The sequence below is a fragment of the Somniosus microcephalus genome, chromosome 4, assembly GCF_052327205.1.
Source record: "Somniosus microcephalus isolate GS21.2 chromosome 4, FLI_Smic_1.0, whole genome shotgun sequence".
Taxonomy (NCBI): Eukaryota; Metazoa; Chordata; class Chondrichthyes; order Squaliformes; family Somniosidae; genus Somniosus; species Somniosus microcephalus.
Window position 1 is genome coordinate 265,630,238 of NC_140990.1, and position 16,712 is coordinate 265,646,949.

At 49.2% G+C, this 16,712-nt stretch overlaps 1 protein-coding gene across 5 annotated transcripts in view; it reads left to right on the forward strand.

The window, feature by feature from the left end:
• Positions 1-16,712, forward strand: part of c4h7orf57 (chromosome 4 C7orf57 homolog) — a 180,786-nt gene that overhangs the window by 18,433 nt on the left and 145,641 nt on the right. The window contains exon 2 of one of the 5 annotated variants that reach the window (XM_085986333.1): positions 13,159-13,284. The exons of 3 other annotated variants lie outside the window; for them this stretch is intronic. The gene's annotated coding sequence lies outside the window, so the exon portion shown is untranslated. Of the gene's footprint in view, positions 1-13,158; positions 13,322-16,712 lie in introns of all 5 variants that reach the window. One more of the 5 variants, XM_085986332.1, reaches the window with a different exon arrangement.

A 16,712-nucleotide genomic window follows, 5' to 3' on the forward strand; every position in this document is an offset into this window, starting at 1 on the left:
ACTCAGCAGGTCGGGCAGCATCTGTGGAGAGAGAAACAGAGTCAGCGTTTCAGGTCGATGACCCTTCGTCAGAACTGGAAAAAGTTAGAGATGTAACAGATTTTTAAGCAAGTGCAGGGGCAGGGAGAGGGGGGAGGGGAGGAAAGAACTAAAGGGAAGGTCTGTGATAGGATGGAAGGCAGGAGAGATTAAATGACAAAAGGTATGATAGTACAAAGCAAAAGGAGATGGTAATGGGACAAGTTAAGAAAGAAAAGATGGGTCTAGAAGAGGTGTAAATGGGAATGGCAGAATCAGCAACAGCTGCCATCTGAAAAAATAGGGGCAGAGATTATGGACTGAAATTGTTGAACTTGATGTTGAGTCCAGAAGGCTGTGAAGTGCCTAACCGAAAGATGAGGTGCTGTTCCTCGAGCTTGCGTTGAGCTTCGTTGGAACAGTGGAGGAGGCCGAAGACAGAGACGTCCGAGTGGGAGTGGAGTGGAGAATTAAAGTGACAGGCAACCGGAAGCTCGGGGTCCTGCTTACGGACTGAACGGAGGTTAATGTTTCTGCCATTCCGATTTACACCTATTCTAGGCTCATCTTTTGTTTCTTTACCTGTCCCATTACCATCTCCTTTTGCTTTGTACAGTCATACCTTTTGTCATTTCATCTCTCCTGCCTTCTGCCATATCACAGACCTTCCCTTTTGTTCTTTCCTCCCTTCCCCCCTTTCCTTGCCCCTGCACTTGCTTAAAATCTGTTACATCCCTAACTTTTTCCAGTTATGACTAAAGGTCATCGACCTGAAACATTAACTCTGTTTCTCTCTCCACAGATGCTGCCTGACCTGCTGAGTATTTCCAACATTTTCTGTTTTTATTCCAGATTTCCAACATCCACAGGATTTTGCTTTTGTATCACCGTTCTACTTATGTCAAGCTATTATTCTTTTCATATCAGCCCAGACAGTGATTGTTGACAGGTTATTCAATCATAGGAGGCATCACACCTGAGCATGAACCTCTCCTTGCACAACGTTCACTCTTCCTAGCAGGGAGCAGCGGCTTATGATCAGGAACAGGACTCTGACTGATTTTTTAAAGTTTCCTCCTCACTGGCCAGGGATGCAAGGACAATTGCAACACTCCAATTAGTATCCCACTGAGATCATCTGAATTAGCACGTACCAGAGATTGAATCTGAAACTGTCCTGACCTGTACAGCACAGTAGAACACTAATGAGCAGTCGGGGGAGTATTATTTTTTATTACATGGCAAAATCAGAAGTTTGGCACAACAGTAGCTAACCTGACTAATAAGCAAATTTGCATGGGGCAGAGAGGAGAGGGAATGAGCCATAATTTGCTGTAGGAGTGACTCTAATGGCATCTGACATTAGTTAGATGTGCCCTTGCACATTTAGGTTTTTTAAATTTTTGTGTGGTAAGTTGATGAAAGTGCTAGCTGATAACGTTGCAGTGAAGGAAACTGGGCAACAGTGGCCTGAGTGAACAGGACAAGCAATTGTATATCTCCTTAACCAGTCAGATTGAATGATTGTGAAATTAACAGCGCAAGGACTGAGAAGGAAATGTAAGTTAGAATGGATGAATACAATGTCAAATCAGGTACAGAAAGAGAAATAAAGAGGGGGAAAGAAAGACTAGATTAAGAGAGAGAAAGAAAAAGACAGAAAGGAAAAGTACATTAAAAAAATGTTTTATTTTTACATTAAAAAAATCTCCAACAACAATTAAAAGCTGAAGGAATGAGACTCCAGACTTGCAATAGTTAATTTTCAATGCCAGAGAGGTTGACTGGCAGTAATCAACACTTATCACATCATTAAAAGGGTACTTAAACTTGAAATAACTTGACTTCACTTTCTGTGGTGAGTTTAGTTCGTATCTACTGCACAAGTACAGCAACTTCACGCCATTCAATGCATTTCAATGGTGAGGCAGACAGTGAGATGCTGTTGTTGCAAAGCTAACGATGGAGCAGTGCATCTCGGACAGAAACTTTTGGATTTTCGTGTTTAACCTCGCATCTGCCCTTGCCTGAAGTTGCTGTAGCATAAATACTGGCGAGCGCCATTAGCCTCGCCATTATGTTGGTAGAAAAATATGGGCCAATATGTTTTTCAAATGGATTTTGTTACAGGTTTCGGGTCTGCCTTAGATATTCTCTTGGGTACTGGTCACTCTGGTAAGTGGTTGGAGTGCCTTATGTTCAGTAATGTGTTTGTACAGCCCAATGTTGAATTATACAATCGTGTAACCCGGGAGGGTGGGTGTAACAATAGAACCCCCTTGTCATTTGAACTGGATATTCATGTCTTTCACATACACTCTCCAATGTTTTCAAAGCAGACTGAGAAAGATGAGATATGATTTGTTAAGCTGCTTTATTTCAAGAGGACATACAGAGTAACAGAGAAAGCAAGTTCTGTAGTGTATGTGCCTTTAAGTCAGAACTACTTTTACAGCTCCTGTATACTGTAGTACCGGCAGTGACCACACCTGTATATAAGCTGTGCGCATGCCTCTGTACCCCCAGTCTTGAGACTACCCTCCTCCAGTAAAGACCTGTTTATTGTTAATGTACAGCATCCGTGTGATTATTTAATAACAGCATATCCACTGAACCACGGATCCAACAGTGGCGACGAGTGTCGATTCGAATCTACCTGCAACATTAAAAAAACAGTCGAGGCCAGGAACACGGGCGTCGACCACGCGCAACCGCCCATCAGTCTGGCAGAGATTGAACTTCGCAGGGGAGGCTGTGGAGAGCCGGGCTTGGTTCCCCAGCCACGACGAGCAGCAAGAGACCGATGACAGGTCCAGCGCAGGCCCTTCCCAAGCAGCGGCGGCTGGAGCCGACCGACGGCGGAGAGAAAGCCTAGCAGCATCGACGGGGTAAGACAGAGGGCGAAGAGCGCAGGGCGCAGCCGGGGGTTGAACAACAAGCGGCGTCGAGAAAAAGAAAACAAACTGGAGAGAGAGAGTAGAGAAACAGCCGGGTTCTAGACTGAGCGGCGTCGAAAAATATAAAAAGAAGAACGCGCAGAGCACAGCCAGGGCTCACGGGCTGAACAGGGTCCGCGGGGCGAAGAAAGGGGAGCGCGGGAGATGCCATTGAGCCGCGGAGAAGAAGAAAGAGCGCGGGAGACGCCATTTTTAGAAGCCGCAGCGGAGAAGAAGGGCGAGCACGGGAAGGAAGGAAAGCGCGGGAGACGCCATTTTGTGCCAGCGGAGAAGAAGGGGAAGTGCGGGAGGCGCCATTTTTGACAGTTAACTCACACCCAAGGATGCCGAAGAGTGGCAGTATCTCTACGTTCGACAATGAAGTCGAAGATTGGGCGACATATGTGGAACGTATTGAGGTGTACTGCAGGGCGAATGCAGGGCCCCTGATCCTCTCTAACTTTTACCGCTGCACAATAGAGAGCATCCTGACGAACTGTATCACAGTATGGTATGGCAGCTGTAGCTACTATGACCGGAAAGCCCTGCAGCGGGTAGTCAAAACTGCCCAACGCATTACCGGCACCCGGCTACCGACCATAGAGCACATATACCAGAAACGCTGTTTACGGAGGTCACGGTCCACCATCAAAGACCCTACCCATCCCAGCCACAGTCTGTTCACCCTCCTGCCATCTGGGAGACGCTACAGATGCATTCGCACCCGTACGACCAGATTTAGGAACAGCTTCTTTCCCAGGGCTGTCATCCTACTGAACTCCACAAATAAACTCTAAAGCCTGCACATCTGCCAATGCACTTTATTATGGTTATGTTAATGTTAATGTATTACAAGCCAAATGTATGTTGAATGTTTAAATGTCTTAATCTAAATGTACACTCTCGGGAGCCGCAAGCCTACATTTCGTTGTACTGCACTTGTGCACTAACAATGACAATAAAAGTTGATTTGATTTGATTTGATTTGAAGTGCCAGATGCTAATAAAGCACTGGTTCTGTTAAATTCCATGGGTGCAAAAACTTATGGGTTACTGCGAAATCTAATAACCCCAGAGAAGCCGGTAAACAAGAATTTTGAAAGCATAGTAGAAATCCTACAGGACCACAAACCCCGCACCGCTGCTGATAGCAGAACGATTTAAGTTCCATAAAAGGAACCAACACAAAGACAAAAGCAATGCTGAGTACCTAACGGAACTGCGCAAGCTATCGAAACACTGCCAGTTTGGAGCGGGACTAGCAGATACGTTAAGGGACAAGTTTGTGTGTGGGCTACAAAGTGAAGGAACCCAGAAACGGCTTCTATCAGAAAAGGACCTTACGCTGGACAAAGCTTTCAGTATGGCAGTATCACACGAAGCAGCCGCAAGGGGCGCTGCAGAGATACAATGGAGACCGCAAGAATACGGCACCAATGAAATGTCCTATGGAACAGGGAAGTGCTATCGGTGCGGCAGAACAACACATGACCAGAAAGATTGTTGGTTCAAGGACCAAGTGTGCAGACAGTGTGGGAAAGCAGGACACATAGCAAGAGTCTGCAGGTCTGGGAAGAAAACCAACAGTAAGAAATCTCCACAGGAGAAGTACAAAAAGGTACACCAGGTGATAGACAGTGGTTCAGACGAACAGAAAAGTGACACAGACTCTGGAATCAAGGAGCTGGGTTGTCTGAAACTACATAAGGTAACAGAAATGGAGGATCACCAGACTATCTGGGTTACACTCAAGATAGACAGAGTCCAAGTGAAAATGGAATTGGACACAGGGTCAGCGCTAACAGTCATAAATCAAAGAGACTACAAGCGGCTATTTTCACACATACCCTTGAAAGCTACAGAGATTGTCTTGAAGACGTATACGGGGCAAAAAGTCTACCCCAAAGGAAAAATAAGGGTGAAAGTGACATATAAAGGCCAGGAAATACCTAAAATGGATATATATGTATTGCCAGATGGAGGAGCACCACTGCTAGGACGTGAATGGATCCGGAAGATACAATTAGATTGGCATTCCATACAGGCACTGAAGGTTGAGGCCAAAAAGGATGACGACGTCACACCTGGACGACTGTCAAAAATGCTAACTGACGCAAAAGAAGTGTTCCAGGAGGGACTCGGAACACTAAAAGGAATAACAGCAACGATTAAAATAGAGGAAAATGCAAGCCCAAAGTTTCTGAAGGCCAGACCAGTGCCTTATGCGATCAGACCAGCTGTTGAAGCAGAGCTGGAAGGGTTGGAACGTTCAGGAGTACTGTCCAAAGTGGACTGGAACGAGTGGGCTACACCCATCGTTCCTGTAATGAAGAGGTCGTTGAGTAATACGCCTGGGGAACCAAAGAAGGTCCGCATCTGTGGGGATTTTAAGGTGACAGTGAACCCAGTCCTTCACACGGTACAACATCCGCTTCCACGAATTGAGGATATTTTCGCCTCGCTATCTGGAGGTAAACGCTTCACCAAAATTGATCTAGCCCAGGCGTACTTGCAAATGGAGGTAGAAGAAGCTTCGAAACAATACCTTACGATCAACACTCATAAAGGTCTCTATCAATACAACCGGCTGGTGTTTGGAGTAGCCTCGGCTCCGGCTATCACAGATCACAGAAACCCCACAGTGCAGATAGAGGCCATTTCGGCCCATCGAGCCTGCACCGACACATATCCCACCCGATCCCCGTAACCCCTACACCAACACATATCCTACCCTATCCCTGTAACCCCACGTATTTAATCCCCCTAACACTAAGGGTCAATTTATCATAGCCAATCAACCTAACCCGCACATCTTTGGACTGTGGGAGGAAACCGGAGCACCCGGAGAAAACCCACGCAAACACGGGGAGAATGTGCAAACTCCACACAGACAGTCGCCCGAGGCCGGATTCGAACCCGGGTCTCTGGTGCTGTGAGGCAACAGTGCTAACCACTATGCCACCGTGCTGGAAAAGGGCGATGGATCAGGTCCTGCAAGGGATTCCAGGGACCCAGTGTTATTTGGACGACATCTTGGTCACGGGCAAAAATGACGGTGATCACCTCGCCAACTTGGAGAAGGTGCTCACCAGATTAAAGGAGTATGGGCTACGAGCTAATCGCCACATGTCCGAGTTTTTCCAGAAACAGATCTCGTATTGTGGCCACTTCATCGATGAAGAGGGTTTACATAAGTCCCCTGACAAGATTGAGGCAGTAGTCAAGGCTCCAGCACCGGAAAATGTGTCACAACTGAGGTCGTTCCTTGGGCTGGTAAACTACTACCACAAGTTCTTACCAAATTTGTCTACGGTATTACACCCACTGAACACCCTACTGCAAACAGGGGTACCATGGAAGTGGGATGACGAACGTAGACGAGCTTTCCAGAAGTGTAAAGAATTGATCACATCAAAAGAGGTGTTGGCCCATTTCAACCCAGCACTACCAATTCGTTTGGCATGTGATGCATCACCCTATGGTATTGGAGCGGTGCTGTCGCACAAATTCCCTGACGGGTTGGAGAGGCCAGTAGCCTTTGCGTCTCGGTCACTAACCTCAGCCGAGCGCAACTACGCCCAGATTGACAGGGAGGCCCTCAGCCTAGTATGGGGAGTAAAATAATTCAACCACTATCTGCATGGGCAGAAGTTCACCTTGCTGACTGACCACCAACCACTTGTCTCCATCTTTAATCCTAAGAAGGGCATTCCAGTGATGACTGCACAGCGGTTACAAAGATGGTCCCTGTTTCTAGGGGCGAATCAATATGAAAAAAAAGATAAAGGCACGAAACAGCATGGGAATGCTGATGGGCTATCGCGCCTGCCACTGCCTACTGTGGAGGAAGCACCAGCAGTGGACCCTATCGAGATATTTTATTCATCAATAATTGAACGATTGCCAGTAACGAACGCGGATATAGAGAAGGAGACCCGCAATGATCCGACGCTGTCTCGGGTATATGAATTGACGGTGAGGGGATGGCCAACTCATGGCGACTCACTGTTGCCAGCATTCTCATCCAGAAGAGAACAGCTGTCAGTATGCCAGGGGACAGTGATGTGTGGATCCAGAGTTGTGATTCCACCCAAGTTAAGGGAGAGAGTGCTAAATGAGCTACATGAAGGTCATCTGGGGGGAGTGAAAATGAAAAGCCTTGCTAGGGCTTATGTGTGGTGGCCGGGAATCGATCAACAAATCGAAGACCTAACTAAGAGCTGCTTAGGATGCCACAAGGTCCAAAATGCACCACCACATGCCCCTCTACACCCATGGGAGTGGCCCTCCTCTCCATGGCAACGGGTGCATATTGATTTTGCTGGTCCATTCATGGACTCAATGTTCTTAATAGCAGTGGATGCTCATTCAAAGTGGCCTGAGGTGATAAAAATGTCTTCAACCACTACAGAGAAAACGATTGCAGTCCTACGGACCATATTTGCCAGAAATGGTTTGCCAGAGCAGATTTGCTCTGATAATGGACCACAGTTTGTGTCCGACGAGTTCCAAAAATTTATGAGAAGGAATGGGGTAAGGCATTACACATCCGCCCCGTATCATCCAGCCACAAATAGATTGGCTGAGAGGTTCGTACAAACCTTTAAGAAGGCGATAAAGGCCATGTGCGACGATGAAATTCCACTACAGCATAAGATGGACAATTTCTTATTAGCCTACCGAAATGCGACACATGCAGTTACCAACCAGACCCCGGCCATGATGTTCTTTAACCGAAGGTTGAGATCTCGTCTGGACTTGCTCAGACCAAATGTGCGAAGAAATGTTGAGGACAAACAATTCCAGCACATCAATGAGAAGCCGACAAGGAGCTTCAATGTAGGGCAACCAGTCTTGGCCCGTGACTATCGAACAGAGAAATGGCAACCCGGAACGATATGTACAAGGCAGGGGCCATTAATGTACACAGTGGATGTCGGGGAGAACATTGTGAGACGCCACGTCGATCAGATCTTAGCGTCACAGGAATGCGTCAACCCCATGTCTCGAGTACCTGGGGATGAACCCGACATACCGGTAGCATCTACCTCAGACCCAGTAGCAGTGGAACCCGATGAACTACCCAATGAAAAGGGGTCAGAATCGCCTCTGCACCAAGAACAAGAACCTCCGGAAAGGCGCTATCCCGAAAGGGTCAGGAAGCCGCCCCAAAGACTGAATCTATAAATGGACTTTTGTTGTTTAATGTACATGTTGAAATGTTAATTGTTATTTGAATATTAGGGGTACTACTAATCTAAAAGGGGAGGAATTGTAGTGTATGTGCCTTTAAGTTAGAACTACTTTTACAGCTCCTGTATATTGTAGTACCGGCAGTGACCACACCTGTATATAAGCTGTGCGCATGCCTCTGTACCCCCAGTCTTGAGACTACCCTCCTCCAGTAAAGACCTGTTTATTGGTAACGTACAGCATCCGTGTGATTATTTAATAACAGCATATCCACTGAACCACGGATCCAACAAATTCAGCTTCACGCAATCTCACTTCTCTCCTCGATAAATGGGGGAAAAATAATAAACTACGTCCTTTTCATAAGCTGACTTAGTTGCTTTTTACATTACCTTTCTTTCTAGATGATTTCTAACTGCAAAAACTGACCTCCTACATTTTAGCTTCCAGATCCAGGCCCAGGTCTGCATCTCACGGCATCATGTTTAAAACCTAATTGATCATGTGTCCCTTTGTCTTTTTCTTTATGTTCCCAGTCCAGGGGAGGGCTGTGACACTGACTTTCTTCCCATTAGTGTTTCGCCAATAACCATGTCAAAAAAAAGAGCTACTTCTCCTACTCCCTTCAGATGAGGTTTTAAAGACAATTTTCTTCTCTAGCATAAATTGGGTGGGACGTGGGCTTGTGGAGCCTGTGCTATTATTTTGGCTGGGTCTATTTTAAGTGAAATTGTTGAGTTGCCTATAGGCAGCTTGCTGATTAGGAGGACAGGAAATCTGTCAGGGTGACCACTACTTAAAGGCATCCAGCAGCACCTCAAAGGGGACATCATTTTTACAATGGTGGATAGCAGACAGTGAGATTGTACAGCAGTAGGCAAGCTGGCATCAACTGTGAAGCAGTCAAGGTGTTGATTGGTCAACTGAGCAGCAGGAAGTAGGTCCTCTTCCCCTCCAATGGGCAATAGGTGGCAAGATAAATTAGACACTCGGCATGGAGAGAGGCGGCAGAAAATATCAATGCCAATAGCACTGTCTCTAGGACCTGGCTCCAGTGCAGGAAAAAAATAATGGTGTCTGATCCAACCTTTAAAAGAAAGGTGCTTTATGTGCACCAACAATTGCTGAACCTATTGGACTGACTGCTAGAGAACAACATGTCGGTAGTGGATCCACTACCAACTTATGTGTGGTTCTGGCACATGGCATTGACACTTTGCAGTGAACCGTGGAGCATGTTGTCACCTCAATAGACGCTACAACAGGGCTCTCCCTGCAAGAGCCTTTGGCACCAGTAATAGCATTTCTAAGGGACCAGGCAGGCTCTGGACTCCACATTCTTCTCCAACTTGGACAGGATGGGAGACTGGAAGGATAGGGACCTCAATCGGATTATGGATGTCCTGCTCTCTCACAGATCAGTAGGAGTAGGTAAGAGAGCCTCATCATGGTGAAAGTTCTCATCCAATAGTAACTCCATGTGTTGTCCCCATTGTAGAGGAGACACACCTCCAGCCTGTACTGCAGGATGCCATCTGACCTGTCTAGGCATTGTAATCATAGCTTTGGGACTCCAATGGTCTACTCAGTGAGGGCTTTAGTTGAACCATGGAGCTGATGGTAGTGCTATGCAGCCCTGAAAGTGTGTTCCTTAGAGGACTCGTGTCCTCAAGCAGCCAGCCTCTCACTTGCTGTAAAGGGGCAGAGTGAGGGGAATAGAGGATTGGCACAAAATAAAAGCATCATGGCAGCTAATGCTTGGCAGAGATGAAAATGACGTTGGGAGTCATAACTACATCATTTCACCCGATTTACATTTATTAATAAAGCTCCTGCCTGAATTTTTAAGCGCGTCAACCATATGCACTATTTTGGACCCGCTACCACCCCGTTTTGAAGTGCAAACAGAGCAGTAGAGACATGAAAATCACCGCTAACATCTGCTGTTCTCAAAATGAATGGGGGCCATTCTGATTAATGGGCATTGGCTGAGACAGTTGACCCATAATTCACAAAGTGATTCCACAAAGTGATCCATCTGACTTCAATACGCATTCTCAATGCCTGCAGCATGTGACGGCTTTTCTTAACCCTGTGCAAATTCCCTGTTTTAAAATGCAACACTTAAACATAACTCAAGTCCCCAATCGAGCCTGCTCCGCCATTCAATTAGATCATAGCTGATCTGTACCTCAACTCCATTTACCCATCATAACTCCATATCAAGCGGTGAGAGAGAGCGGCCCAGAGAGTATAAAGCGGCGAGAGAGAGAGACAGAAAAGGGTGAGGCTGCGAGCGGAGCGGGAGAAAAATCGCAAATTGATATCACAGCTCATGGAGGGGTGGCAGGGTAAGTTACAGGTAAATATTTAATTTAATCTACCTATAACTTAAAACTAGATCAAGTAAGTTGTTAAAAAAACTAAAAATATAAGCTAAGTTGATTAAATACATAAACTTTAATTAATTAAATAAATAAAACAAGGCTATATAGGGATAGCAGTGCAGGAGGTACAGGAAATTATTTTTTATCCGGTACCGATGGGACCGGCGTGGTGCCGGTTTATCAAAAAGTCCGGATTACAGAGAGGTATAGTAAAAGGTACGAGAGCCCCATACACAGCAATAGATCTAGGCGTCCCTGTTGCTTGGCAACAGGTGCAGGCACCTCGGCCACACGATCCAGGCGTCCCTGTTGCTTAGCAACAGGTGCAGGAACACCGGCCACAAGTTCCAGGCGTCCCTGTTGCTTAGCAACAGGTGCAGGAACCCCCGGTTACACAACCACAGATCCAGGAACGGCCACTAATATGAGGTAAAACTTACCTGAACCTACTCCTGAATTTTGCCGGTTAACAGAGATTTCCGATGATTTAGGTGCCGGTAAATCGAGTGTTTCCTGTATGTCTCAACTGCAGCACCACGCGCGTTGGCATGCAGTGCCGCGGTACTGCAGGCCTCCCTCCCCTGATTAAAGGGGAGGGGCCTAGCAAAGCGCGCACCGGGGCCCTGCTGGACCAACGGCACCCTGCAGGAGGAGGTGAGGGGGGGCAGGTGCTCGCAGGCGGCCCCAAAAAAATGGCTGCCCGGCACCTGCCCTTTAATTTACGCCGCCCCGGCCGCAGAAACGCCACCCTGACCCCGTCGGACATAGCATGCGGCGGTAGGTATGGGGGCGCGAGCCAAGTTTGCAGCCGGGGCGCGAGCGGGGCGCTGCGCACGGTGATGACATCATCGCTGGAGGTGCAGTGCTGCGGGACGCTACCGGCTACTGCCGCCGCTAACCTCCCACAGAATTTCGCGGGAGGCGTTAGTGACGCGGCGCCTGGGTGCTAGGGGCTTTGTGCCCTCAGGGCGCTAACGGGAGGCGCAAAGCAACCAAATTTTTCCCCCTAAGTATCTGCATCTCGAGGAACTTCGGCTTAGAGTTGTTGAGGTGGAGTCCGAGGTGCAGACATTGCGGGGCTTCAGGGATGGGGAGAGTTACCTGGACGCTTTGATCCAGGAGGCAGTCACACCCCTTAGGCTAGGTAGTGGTACAGGTCTGGTTAGTGGTCAGGGACAGGAGGGTTTGACTGCAACTCAGGCAGTGCTGGAGGAGCCTCGGCCTTTGTCCTTATTCAACAGGTACGAGGTTCTTGTTGGCTGTATGGATGAGGGAAAAGCCTGCAGGGTGGATGAGCAAACTGACCATTCAAGTGGGGGGAGTGAAAAGGAATGTGGTAGTGATAGGGGACAATATAGTCAGGGGGATAGATACTGTTCTCTGCAGCCGCGACCGGGAGTTCCAAAGGTTGTGTTGTCTGCCCGCTGCCAGGGTTAAGAACTTGGAGTGGGAGGGGGAGGATCCAGTTGTCATGGTCCACGTAGGAATCAACGACAGAGGTAGAACTAGGAATGAGGTTCTGCTGAGGGAGTTCGAGGAGCTAGGGTCCAAATTAATAAGCAGAACCTCAAAGGTAATAATCTCTGGATTACTACCTGAGCCATGCGCAAATTGGCATAGTGTCAAACAGATCAGAGAGCTGAAAATGTGTGGCTCAAAGAGTGGTGCGGGAGGCAGGTGTTTCGATTCATGGGGCACTGGCACCAGTACTGGGGAAAGAGGGAGCTGTTAGGCTGAGACCAGTGCCCTGGAGACTTGAATAACTAGGGCGGTAGGTAGGGCTTTAAACTAAAAAGTGCGGCGGGGGGTGGGGGGTGGGGTGGGGTGGGTTCAGGTGAGGGGAAATTTAAAAATCTAAAGAGAAAAGTCAAAGCCATATAGCAGTGTAGTGATTTGGGTAAAGATAAGCAGACTGTGACAGGAAGGGACAGAGGGGGTGACATTGCATAAAGCCTAAAAACGGGCGCAGGCAGCACAAAGCGCAATGTGCCCATGCCCGTTCAAAGTGGTTCAGACAGCACGCAAAATTCGTGCTACCTGCTCAATTTAATGATTGTAGCGCTGATCTCAGCACTAAATGCGCTGCTGTTTGGCTTAGCGCTGAACAAGGGGGCCATTATCAGGTGCAGTCTGCTGGCCAATAAAATTTGGCCTAGGCTCTCTGCACTACTTAAAGGGGAGGTGCTTTGTTGCGGAAGCACCTCATTGTCAGTGTGGATGAAGTCATGGCCCAACAGTCAAGCGAGAGGGCAAGGAGGTTTTCTGATTTGGCACTGGAGGCCTTGGTCCTGGGGATTCACAGACAGCGTGAGGTTGTCTATCCGCAGGGGGACAGGAGGCCTTCCAGGCACAACGCCAGAAGGATGAGGGAGGAAATAGTTCAAGCTGTCAGTGCCACGAGTGTTGTCCCCATGACCTGGATCCAGTGCCGCAAGAAGTTTAATGACCTCACATGAGTGATCAAGGTGAGTGAATTCATCTTCAAATGTCATATCCCACCAACTGCACTGCTAGCCTCACACATTGCTCAATGCACCACACCCCCATCACTCACCAACAATCTTTAGCAATCACCACTCATGCCTCACACCACACTCACTGACACACTTCCTTTTCTCTTGCAGGCCAAGGTGGCTCATAACCGCTGGGAGCAGCAGCAGATGGGCGGAGGAGAAACTCGACTGCTGAATCTCACGGAGCTGGAGGACACAGTGCTGGAGATAATTGGAGCAGCCATCACTGAATCCGTGGTGAGCAGCAAAGTTGAAAACATTGCTGATGATGACGGTATGCTCATACCTAATCCTTCTTCTCACATCTCATTTCCCCTCATCTCACAATCTCTTCTCACTTACAAGCTGCTGATGGTGTATGCATGCACATCTTGCTTTTCCCCCCTCCCCTCACCACAACCCGACCCTTGTGCAGTTTTCCTTTCAGATACCAAAGAAGTCCCACCAGCCCTGCCTGTCCTTGAAGTTATGGAGGAGGAGAGTGAAGGAGAAGAAGAGGCACTGTTACTCGATCTGACACTCCCAAGCAGCAGCTCAGAAAATGGCACTGTGCGTACTTTAGAGGGTAGTATAGAGGCGGGATCTGCATGTGGTGAGTCACCAGGCACAAGTGGGCTGCAGCCAGGCCAGGGGGAAAGGGTAACTCGAGTGCAAGCTCCCTGAAGGGCGAGTTCACACACGGGTTCTGCGGCACAGGACTCAGATGATAACCTCGATGGGGCGGCCTTCAGAAGAAGGGTGATGGGCATGCACCCAGAAATACTTGGTGCTATGGCAAGCCTGCCAGAGAGCCTCTTGACAGTGTCAAGGAGCATGGAGGTGTCCGGCTCCAACATTGCAAGGGGTTTTGCGTGGAGCTTGGAGCCCATGATTTCCAGGATGGAAATGATGGGCAACTCCATTAGAGAACTTGTGGACCCAACCGTGATGCTGGGTGTGATGGACGCTCTCGCAGCTTTCATTGCAGCACAGGCGGAAGTGACCCAAAGTCTCAGTGCTGCAGTGGAAGGTCAGAATGCCCTCATGCAGTCTCAGCTTGCTGCCACGCAAGATCAGACTGCTGCCATCGTGGCTGGGTATACGAGTGTAGGGGTTGCAGAGTCTCACCGCAGTCCAGCAATCTGTCCTCCAACAGATGGCTAGGAATGCTGAGGCGCTGCCCCGGGGGAGCGGCAGTGGCTCCGTGGAGCAAGAACCTGCTGTCCTCCCTCAGAATGAAGGCATTCCTACTCCTCCACCAGTGCCCTTGCTGTTGCCTGTCATCCAGCCAGCCCAGACTGCTGCCGCACATGTCGAGGTGGTGTAGTCTACAGCCGGACCTTCTAGGCCCAGAGCTGCTCAAGGTCGTCTTGCAAGGCCATCTGCAGTCTCCCCGACTGAAATTCAGCAGCCTTCCACCAGCCATGCTGCAGCCACTGGGGTAGCACTGCATAGGAGCACTCGAGTAGGAAAAGGAACACGAGGGAATGCACAAGGGTGATTAGTTGACATTGTTGTGTAGTATTGGAATTGATAAGTTTATATATTATGGTCTCGATTTTCATTGAGCCGTGGAGTCGGGCTTGGAGGCGTGCGGGGGGTTAAAATCGCAAAAACTGGTGGGCTGGACCCCCCGCACATGATTCCCGACTTAGAGCAATTTTAACTCAGTCGTGTCTGATGTTCCCGACTCCGTCCCGCATCCAACAGGCGGGACTGGTCTTTAAGGCCCTTAATAACCACTAAATGGCCTCTATAATCCTATTTTAAAAGGCCCTTGCGAATTTAACCCTTTTCCCACGTAAAACACGCCTGGTGGGAAACACGAATGTGAAACCTGGCGGGAGCACTATTGGATTGCTGACTATCAACTGCAGGTCAACCATGAAAGAGGAGATTTGATCAGCCATCGTTTGCAGGTGGCAGGACTTAGTGGTCTCAGGTCTGGGGCAACTTTTAGAAGGCTTAACCACACTTGTGGAAGATTGGAGCCTCACACCCATCTCCAGTGTGGCCTCCTGGGAAACCCCTCTTGCCACCTTCACTCAGCGCTTTCTCAACGGAGGCATATACCAGAAGCATGGGAGCCATTTATTTCCTTCCCATCTGGGTATTAGAGAAGCTCGAGCACCAGCCGCGGCACTAGCAGAACCAGGAACAACAGCAGCACCAGCAACAGCAGCAGCAGCAGCAGCAGCAGGAGCACCAGGCTGCTGCTCACCCACCTGAGGTTGCACAGGCCAGAAGGGGCCAGTGCCTGGAAGCCCGTCGGCGCAGGAGATACCCCGCAAACAGGGTCTACAGACACAGGGTCGCCTATCTCAACATGTCTGAGCAGCAGTGCCAAAGGCGGCTCCGACTTTCGCGAGAGGTAGTGATTGACATCTGCGCAAGACCTGCTGCCCAGAGGACCAGGAGAGCACCGAGGCGGCAGATAAAAGGAGCAGCGAGGCGAGGCCCGACCAGATCGGACCAGGAGAGCACCAAGGCGGCAGATAAAAGGAGCAGCGAGGCGAGGCCCGACCAGATCGGACCAGGGGAGCACCGAGGCGGCAGATAAAAGCAGCAGCGAGGCGAGGCCCGACCAGATGAGCACCGAGGCGGCAGATAAAAGGAGCAGCGAGGCGAGGCCCGACCAGATCGGACCAGGAGAGCACCGAGGCGGCAGATAAAAGGAGCAGCGAGGCGAGGCCCGACCAGATCGGACCAGGAGAGCACCGAGGCGGCAGATAAAAGGAGCAGCGAGGCGAGGCTCGACCAGATCGGACCAGGAGAGCCCGAGGCGGCAGATAAAAGGAGCAGCGAGGCGAGGCCCGACCAGATCGGACCAGGAGAGCACCGAGGCTTACTAACTCAGCAGCGGGGAGAGAGGTAAAAAGTAATCAGAGTGTGACGTCACCAGGGAGCAGGTAAGTGATTGGTTGGTGAGTATTTCTCTTTTTTAAACATTAACTCTGTAGTTTATAGTTACTAAGGTCTTTTCTGGTGTAGCAGGGACTGTTGGTAAACCATACAAGCGCCTTAGAGTTATCTTTAATTGGTGATAGTGAATTAATTTAAATTAATTAAAGGGTAAGTCATGCCAGGAGAGCCCAGCCCCGTGTTATGCTCCTCTTGCTCTATGTGGGAATTCAGCGACACTGCCGGTGTCCCTGATGACCACGTGTGCCAGAAATGCATCCATCTGCGGCTACTAGCAGACTGCATTGCGGCGCTGGAGCTGCGGATGGATGGGCTTTGGAGCATTCACGATGCTGAGAGGGTCGTGGATAACACGTTTAGTGAGTTGGTCACACCGCAGGTTAGGGCTGCACAGGCAGAAGGGAAATGGGTGACCATCAGGCAGAGCAATAGAGGCAGGCAGGTAGTGCAGGGGACCCCTGTGGCCATCCCCCTCTCAAACAGGTATACCGATTTGGATACTGTTGAGGGGGTTGACTTACCAGAGGAAGGCAGCAGCAGCCAACTTCCTGGCACCAGGGGTGCTTCTGCTGCTCAGGAAGGGAGGAAAAAGAGTGGGAGAGCAATAGTGGTAGGGGATTCTATCGTAAGGGGAACAGATAGGCATTTCTGTGGCCGTAGACGTGACTCCAGGATGGTTTGTTGCCTCCCTGGTGCCAGGGTCAAGGATGTCACTGAACGGCTTCAGGGCATTCTGAAGGGGGAGGGTGAACAGTCAGAGGTCA